The sequence below is a fragment of the Microtus ochrogaster genome, linkage group LG9, assembly GCF_000317375.1.
Source record: "Microtus ochrogaster isolate Prairie Vole_2 linkage group LG9, MicOch1.0, whole genome shotgun sequence".
NCBI lineage: Eukaryota > Metazoa > Chordata > Mammalia > Rodentia > Cricetidae > Microtus > Microtus ochrogaster.
This window is the reverse complement of record NC_022034.1, coordinates 19,580,721-19,589,556: the sequence shown is the minus strand read 5'-3', so window position 1 is coordinate 19,589,556 and position 8,836 is coordinate 19,580,721. Positions and strand designations below refer to the sequence as shown.

The 8,836-nt window shown below is 37.3% G+C and overlaps 1 pseudogene; it reads right to left on the bottom strand.

The window, feature by feature from the left end:
• Window positions 1-866: 866 nt before the first annotated feature.
• On the bottom strand, window positions 867-1,921 carry LOC101988941 (annotated as a pseudogene).
• Window positions 1,922-8,836: the final 6,915 nt, after the last annotated feature.

The following is an 8,836-nucleotide window of genomic DNA, read 5'->3' as shown; positions in this document are numbered from 1 at the left end:
AGTAATTACTAAACCTTTTTAGGTATAATGATTCTGAACTACTACAATGACCAACCAGTCTGACATTTTTATCTTGGGGATAGCCAATAGCTCTCTAATTGAACTTAAGGCCCACTCAAAAATAGATAATTCATGCCTGTTACTGTAAATGTAGACAAACACCTGCAGTTAGAGAAGTCATGAACCCCACAGAAAAGCCATCCCTATGTTCTTTTCCAAACCAGTGTAATTTCTAACTGTATTCTAAACATGCATCTTTATACCCTCATCAAAGAAGCCTCTTTTGAAGCAGATGAAGACTATTACAGAAATATAAAATTGATCAAAATGCAAGGAAAAACTGAACATGAAATGCCCAACCCTACTATTATTTCCTCAATACATCATGTATACCAAAGGTTCAGGAAACATCATGGAAAATGGGCAGATATCACAGCAACCAGAGGACAAAGAATATGCTACTATATCTTCTAGATATAACAGGAAATTTGCATGTAAAATATCTCAGAAATGGAATTGCCCAAGCTAGAATTACACAATGAAATACCAGTGATGTGCCAATGTAATTTAATTTAAAAATAAACTAATAGCTGACATAGAATTATTGAATGTATCTGCCTATGCTGTGCAAATAACTACAGTACTGTGTACAGAGATAAATAATAAATCTAAGGGTTTTTTTAGGGGTGCGATGAACTTTATTGATAGTATTCAAGAGAGTAGGGCTCCCGAAGCCCCCTCCTGCTATTCTGGGGGTCTGGGATGGAAACTGTGAGGGAGATGCTCAGTGTCAAGGGTTAGTTAGGACAGGGACTGCTCAGCAGCCGAGGACCTCTCTCTTGCTGTGTCCTTGCTGGGATGGGTGGTCCAGGGTGGGCTTCTTATTCCTTGGAGGCCATGTAGTCCATGAGGTCCACCACTCTGTTGCTGTAGCCAAATTCATTGTCGTACCAGGAAATGAGCTTTACAAAGTTGTCATTGAGAGCAATGCCAGCCCCAGCATCAAAGGTGGAAGAGTGGGAGTCACTGTTAAAGTCACAGGAGACAACCTGGTCCTCAGTGTATCCCAGGATGCCCTTTAGTGGGTCCTCGGATGCCTGCTTCACCACCTTCTTGATGTCGTCACACTTGGCAGCTTTCTCCAGGCAGCATGTCAGATCGACAACGGACACATTGGGGGTAGGAACGCGGAAGGCCATGCCGGTGAGCTTCCCGTTCAGCTCTGGGATGACTTTGCTCACAGCCTTGGCAGCGCCAGTGGACACAGGGATGATGTTCTGGGCAGCACCACGGCCATCTTGCCACAGCTTCCCAGAGGGGCCATCCACAGTCTTCTGGGTGGCCGTGATGGCATGGACTATGGTCATGAGTCCTTCCACAATGCCAAAATTGTCATGGATGATCTTGGCCAAGGGGGCTAAGCAGTTGGTGGTGCAGGAAGCGTTGCTGACAATCTTGAGGATTGAATTGTCATACTTGTCATGGTTCACACCCATCACAAACATGGGGGCATCAACAGAAGGGGCGGAGATGATGACCCTTTTGGCCCCACCCTTCAAGTGGGCCCCAGCTTTCTCCATGGTGGTGAAGACACTGTTGACTCCACAACAAACTCGGCGCCGGCATCCCCCTATTTGATGTTGGCGGGATCTCGCCCCTGGAAGATGGTGATGGCCTTCCCGTTGATGACAAGCTTCCCATTCTCAGCCTTAACTGTGCCTTTGAACTTGCCATGGGTGGAGTCATACTGGAACATGTAGACCATGTCATGTAGTTGAGGTTGATGAAAGGGTCATTGATGGCAACAACGTCCACTTTGCCAGAAGTGAAGGCAGCCCTGGTAACCAGGCATCCAATACGGCCAAATCCGTTCACTCCGACCTTCACCATCGTGTCTCTGGAACGAGGCTGGCACTGCACTAAAAGAAGCGGCTGTCTCTAGAACAGGGAGGGGCAGAGAGCCTAAATCTAAGAGTTTTATGTTTTCTTTATAAAAAATTAAAGGACACAAGTTAAAAATTATGTATGTTAAGAACTAATATACTAAATAAAGTATAATTTGGAGCTTTTTTCGTGATCTGATGAGGAACCTCAGCCAATCACATTCTGTTTTGGGTGTGTTCCCCATGGGCCAAAGAAAACATATAAAATATCCATGTGCATTTGTCTCCTCCTCTTTGTTTTCCTGCGCTCCTGAATCGCTGGAACCCTGGTGTTGTAAGTTTCCCTTCTTCCCTTTATTAAAACTGAATATTTTATATTAAAGCTAGTCTGGTTAATTCTAACTGCCGATTGATTATGCCCCTTCAGTGATCTTCTTAGCTCATTGCTTAGACTTCATCAATAACTAGAGAGAGTACATTAGTTCAAGTAAGACAGACCCAGGCTTAAATCCTGTCATCCTTTATTCAGTTTCTTAGAAGATAGTTCTTTGGCATTGTACTTTCTTCTCTTTTGAAGTTGGGAATAAAATAACAATGGGAAAAGTGATGTTTCTCTTCATGAAGGAGAGGAATTATTGATGCTGGGCATATCATTCAGCCTTCACAGAAAAGTATCTTTTAAACTATTGCTTGATCTACAACTTAATGTTAAAGAGGAAGAATGAAAACTTATAGTTCTTCATGACTAGCTCTGCCAATAAACAAGAGAAAGAATGTGTACCATATCCTCTTCGGTGAGTCTGGGTTGAATGTGGGATGGAAGTGTGGAATCCCTGCAAATAAATACCAAGTTAGATTTGGATCAGATTTCAGAGGCTTTTAATGTCAATATGTGGAAGTTGGAATTCATACAGCAACTAGTGAGTGGAGATAATTTTTGAACAAGAACATGATTGATCAGAGTATTCTTTTAAGAAGAATATTCTGATAATGATGAATAAAGCAACTGGAGCCTGACAAACCAATCATTTTTCAAGTATGCAGTAATTAATTCACTTATTATGAAACCTCAGATCTTGGCCACTACCAACTTCAAGAAATGTCCTTATTTATGTACTATCACAAAAGAACCTGAAGTGAGGCTAATTAATATGTGACAAAATGTAAATGCACTGAGGATTATAAGACATGTGCCAGTTTCGGAGATGTTAAAGCTTTAACAAAGGTTCATTCTTGTTAGAATTGATGAAATATTCAACAGGACATGTAGTAAAAAGGACAAAGAAAACACAAGTTTTAATACAATTTAATAACTGCATTGCAAAAGATTGAATTGGAAATGAAATAATCGAACATGCAACATAGGTTTTTATATTTTTTTCTTTACTTAAGTTTCAAAATAGTAGAAAATATTCAAAAGAACATGACTCAACTCTAATATCATGAGAACTTCTGGGTATTGTCAAAGAGTGGGAAATGTGAATTACAGCTGGAAAATATGGTTGTTACTTGACAATGATACTTGAAATCACCTATTTGAGGTAATTGTTCAAATTATAGAGAAATATGTGCTGAGTCCATTACAAGTGTAAAGAAAGAAGACAGTAACATTAAAGATAAAACCATATTTTTTGGACAATGGAATAAAGAAACCACATGTATAGAAATATAGATATACTATGACTGAGTCACAATATCTCCAAGGTCAAAAATGAATTTAAAACTCAGGAAAATAAATGAAAAAAGAATAAAAAGAGATAAAAAAAAACTAGTTCTGTTTCAACCAAAGTCAATTAAATGAAGTTAAGATTTTACGTTCTGAAAAATATTCTCAAAGAAACACGGTGAACAGATTTTATGTTCTTTTCTTTTTTGAGAATTTTCCAACATTTATGAGAAACACATTTTATTTTAAAAGCTAGAATATAGGTGTTTAGAATCTGCCCCAAATTTATAAAAGCTAATGCATGCAATTTACCAGTAATCTTAAGCAAATCTGAAATATAACTGTCATAATAACTTCTCTAGTTCCCAGTACTGCAGATGGTGGTTAGAATTTTCCAAAGGAAAGTAGCATTCAGAGAAATAAAAACAATGAGCAGAACATTTAATTAGTTAACTAACTAAATAATAATCTGAAACATTTCACAAGTGCTTTCTAATAGGATGCAAATGACTGGTGCATGATTCTTAGGTCAAAGCCCCACTAGTCACAACTTCTTGAAAGGAGCAGAATGTCCTTGGAAGGAAATATTTAAACCCATCAGCTCTCATCTCAGTCTGCATAGCTATTCGAAACCGAACTTTACAACTCCACATATGAATGGACCTGTCGGTTCTCATGTTCACATTTTTCCAACTTCCATCGTGTTTTCCTGAGAAATCCTGAAGATTGATTCTGCTCCAAATCATGTCTGGTAAAAAGAATGGAGGTTAGGGTAAAAATAATTACTTTAGCCTAATAACTCCTCACTGTACACAATAAAAAGAAAATTGGGAGAAACTTGGTGCATAAAGTATAGGTTCAAGAAGTAGGGAGAAATTTGGTTGAAGGAAATTTCACAAGGTCCCACCCTGAGATGAGGAAATAGAAGAAATGTATGATGCCCAAGAAAAGGAGAATTAGTCTTGGGACAAGATCACACTAGGTAGTCATCCCTAAGCACACATCATATGAGCTATATGAATTAAATTCAACGTGTGTGTGTGTGTGTGTGTGTGTAATTGTATGAATTTGAGAAGGAGTGAGAGAATTGTGAGAAATTAGAACAAAGAGAGGTAAGTGCTGAAATTATGCAAATCTAGTTATAAATTTTCATATTCATGTATGAAATTTTCAAAAAATAAAATAAGGATATACACTAATAGCTAAGAATTTAACTCTGAGTCAAATTTTCTGGTAGATGTCCTTGATGTTTTATTTGACTTTATTCTGTAAACACAAAGTAGACTGTAGACCATTAGTCACATTTGAAACAGCAGTATTTTTATAGCTTTGTCAAGAATCATCATATAAAAATTGGGCTATCTTGCAAGAAAAGCCATGTGATGGGGGTTATCATTCATGAAGGTAGGTGAACTGAGAGGGGTAGCATGAGGGGCACCCGAGGCCCTGGTGGATCCCCTTGGCAGAGATGGCAGGTGAGAGACAAATAGATATGCCATGCAGAGAGAGCTGGGTTGTGGGGGGGGTTATAGGCTGGGGTATGGAGCTTATTTAGTGGGCTATGGAGGGGGAAGGGGAAGGGAAGGAGGGAAAGAAAGAAGGAGGGGGAGAAAAGAGAGAGGCAGAAACTGCCTCTCCAGAAAAAAAAGGAGAGAGAGAGAGAGAGAGAGAGAGAGAGAGAGAGAGAGAGAGAGAGCAGATCCCCTTGCTTCCCCTCCTGGGAAGAGGAGAGGTTGGTAGTGGGTGGTGCTTGTCTCTTCTTAAAGAGACAGGGTACCCAGGTGACAGATCAGGCCCACAGATTACAACAAAAGAAGCAAAATCAGCCTTTATTAAAATCCATTTGAAAGGCCTCTAGCATGTTATCTCTTATATTTTTGGTTCTGAGCCTAGCTTTTAATGGCTGACACATCTCTCCAGCCCTGTTATAACTATTTAAATAAGAGACCTGTCCTGTCTACTTATAGGCAGTTGTTATTTAAAGTAGTGTTGTGAAGTGTGGACAATATTTAAATACCAGAATGGACATTTAACATTCATGAACCTACAGAATCCAATTACTTCTCTCGGACTCAGTGTATCAGTCTGTATACTAGGGAGAAAACATTTGGAATGACTCACATGACGTTGCAGAAGATAACATAGTTTTGGCCTGCAACTTCGTATGCACTGTCTAATCAAGTGTGTGCTTTGATGATTAAGAGAGAAACACACAGAGCATCTAACACACTTCCTGTCAATACTCTGCCATATCCCCTCAGTTTTTCATGAAAGGTGCCGACTTTTCTCTACATTTTAAGACAAATGAAGACAGCCATAGGATACAAAAACAAAGTGTTGCAAATGATAGTCAGGCAACTTAAGAATTGAATATAAGTATGCATCATCTCATCCAAATAGGGTTCAGATAAGGATCCAACTGAGCTGCTGATAGAGAACCCCTTCACCATCCCCATTTAAGATCATGTGTGGTCTACAGACATACATGTTTCTTATAGAAATAATTCCTTGAGATGCAACAAAATTGCTCTGAACTCAAACTTTAAAGGCAAATATGTAAGAGAAACTTTTGCTGTTAATTTAAAATATTACTTAACATAAGTAAAAATTTAGAATGGTATAAATGTACCAAGCCCCATAAACTGTATCAATTTATTACAAAATTTACAAAAATGATCCCTAAGCTAGAATTGAAACATTGTATTTGTAATATATATAACTAATTTATCTTATGCTACCCTCTCCAGATTCCTTGCTTTTAAACCTATTAGTTATATTTCTTTAGAATCCTTTGGACTTACTTATTCTGCATGAACAATGTATAGTACATACAAATGTATGTATATTTGAGTACATATATGTACATGTGAGTGTATGTATGTGTGAGCCTGTATGTATGTTTTTATATGTCTGTTTTGCACATGTGTTTCCACATATGTCCATGTTGGGCATGTGTGTGCCTCTGTATATGTACATTTCTATGTGTGTGTATATATGCATGCATGCATATATGCACATGTTGTTGCATGCATGAAATGTATGTATGTTTCTGTGTGTATATACAGGAACCACTTTCAAAATATTAACATGAATATCAGGAGACATTCAAGTGTTAGGACCATGTCTACAAAAATGTAGCCATTGGTTAACTTAACTAAAATTCTAGGCTATGATGCCGAAAAGGAACTGAAGTTCAGTCTCAACTACATTCTCTCCTGATTAAAAAAAAAATACTTATATGTGATCATTAGTGGCTGATGTATTGGAAGAATCTGGTATAGAAACCAAGAAATTATATTCTGTATATTAAGTTAAATATAACATAGTCCAACAATAATCCATTTTGTCTATTCTTAGCTTGACATTGGTATTATTATTTTACTTAAACAGCCCAATGGAAAAGAAATCTCTCCTTCCCTCTCTCTGTTTCCCCTCTCTCTTCCTCCTTCTCTGTATGTGTGTTGCTATGTGTCCTTTCTCCCCTTATATTATACATCACTATGTGGGACAACTCAGAAATATTTAACTACAATTGGTACCCAATTCTGATAAAGAGAAAGTGATTGGCTGTGTTTTATTTGCAGTAGCAACATCGCAACCCATTGACTAGAGGAGTCACAAAGTGAAATAAGAAAAGATTGTTTAGAGACAGCTGACAATAAAAAAGATACCTGAGTCACTGCTTTGCCTTTAGTTCCAAAGTGAATTAGATAAGATTTATGTAATTCTGGAAGTATTCATCCTCTGCAGAAACTATGCTGCACTTACACCTTAACAAATCTGGTTATGTTCATTTTTCTGATCAAATTTATAAGAATAATACAAAACAATTGCACAATGAATTCTCCTTCTGATATCCCAACCAATGAAATGTAAAAGTGGCATATGGCGAGAAGCAGACTGCAGATGGCCCAACAACAGCAGTGCACATCTGGCACATAGCTGTTCAATTTTATATTTGCCAACTCACCAGATGACTCTTTCTGGAGAGAATCCCAATAAGAAAAATCCACTTGTCTCCTTTCTCCCACAGGCTCAATGTTTTGCTTACTCTTCTCATCTTGCACATCTTAAAAACAATTATGGAATCTCAGTCCTTATTATATATATATAATACATATATATATATACATATATATATATGATTTTACAACTTGTGTAACTAACTTAAAGTTTTATCTTTGGAAACTACTTAGTCTATAAAATGAAAGAACATTTGGTGCACTGATTATGTAGGGATGTAGGATAAGAATAACTAATAGAAATTCAGGAATATCACTTTCCCTCCAAAAGCTTTTGGAGTTAGATATTAGAATCAAAATCAAGCTGTCAAGAAATTTTAAATCTTACCCAATTTGACACCGGCAGTCTGATTATAATAGAAATCACTATTTTTTGAAAACCATTTTGTGTGCTAGACTTTTATATGCTTTACCATATTTTCTTCCCACTAATAGAGTGACCTTGGAAGCTCAGGCCTACAAAGTGCTACTCTCACCTGGGTCTCAGGGTGATGATGATGCAAGGAGCTTTCTTTTCAAATCACTGCATATACTGACTGAGTAAAATACTTCCTGTTAAGTTCTCAGAGTTGGGAGGGTTTTACAGTATTATTAACCTATCTTTATTGATACAAATTCAAATGTAAATGTCTTGAATATAATCATCTCAATTTAAATGTTGTGATAAAGAGTTATTTGAAAACCAGTAACAAGTAAAACAACCTTATCTATTGCTATCAAGGGATTGGTTTCTTACATAATGACTCTCCTTTCTTCCTCCTTGGCCTCAGAGATGACATTAGACAAACTATAAGACAAAATAACGTAGTGTTAGAATGAAACATTCAATATTTTCATTTTACTGGAAAAACTGAAGCTTAATAGTAGCCACAAATCAGAGAACATGGGAGTCAAGGATGTGTTTCCGATGCCAGAAAACATATTTATATATGGAGAGTTTTTCAAATGAGTATTTTGGGAGACAGGGTAATTTTTAAATTCTAATCATTTCTCTCATAATGATAAAAATGAGAGATTGAAGTGGTGGCCTCTCACTGTACCTGACTCACACAGGGTGTGCCCAATTAAAGCTATCTTCTGTGTCTCGCTTTCAGTATGATGAAATGAAAAAAATCTTTCCTTTTCTTCTGCTGCATTAATTCCCAGTAACAATATCAGCATCACTGTCACTTAAGACTCAGAACAAAAGATCTGTGACAATGCTTAGCCTTTTTCATTTCTCTCTCCACTTGGTCTTTTCAATCCCATTTCCAGGTTTTCCCTCT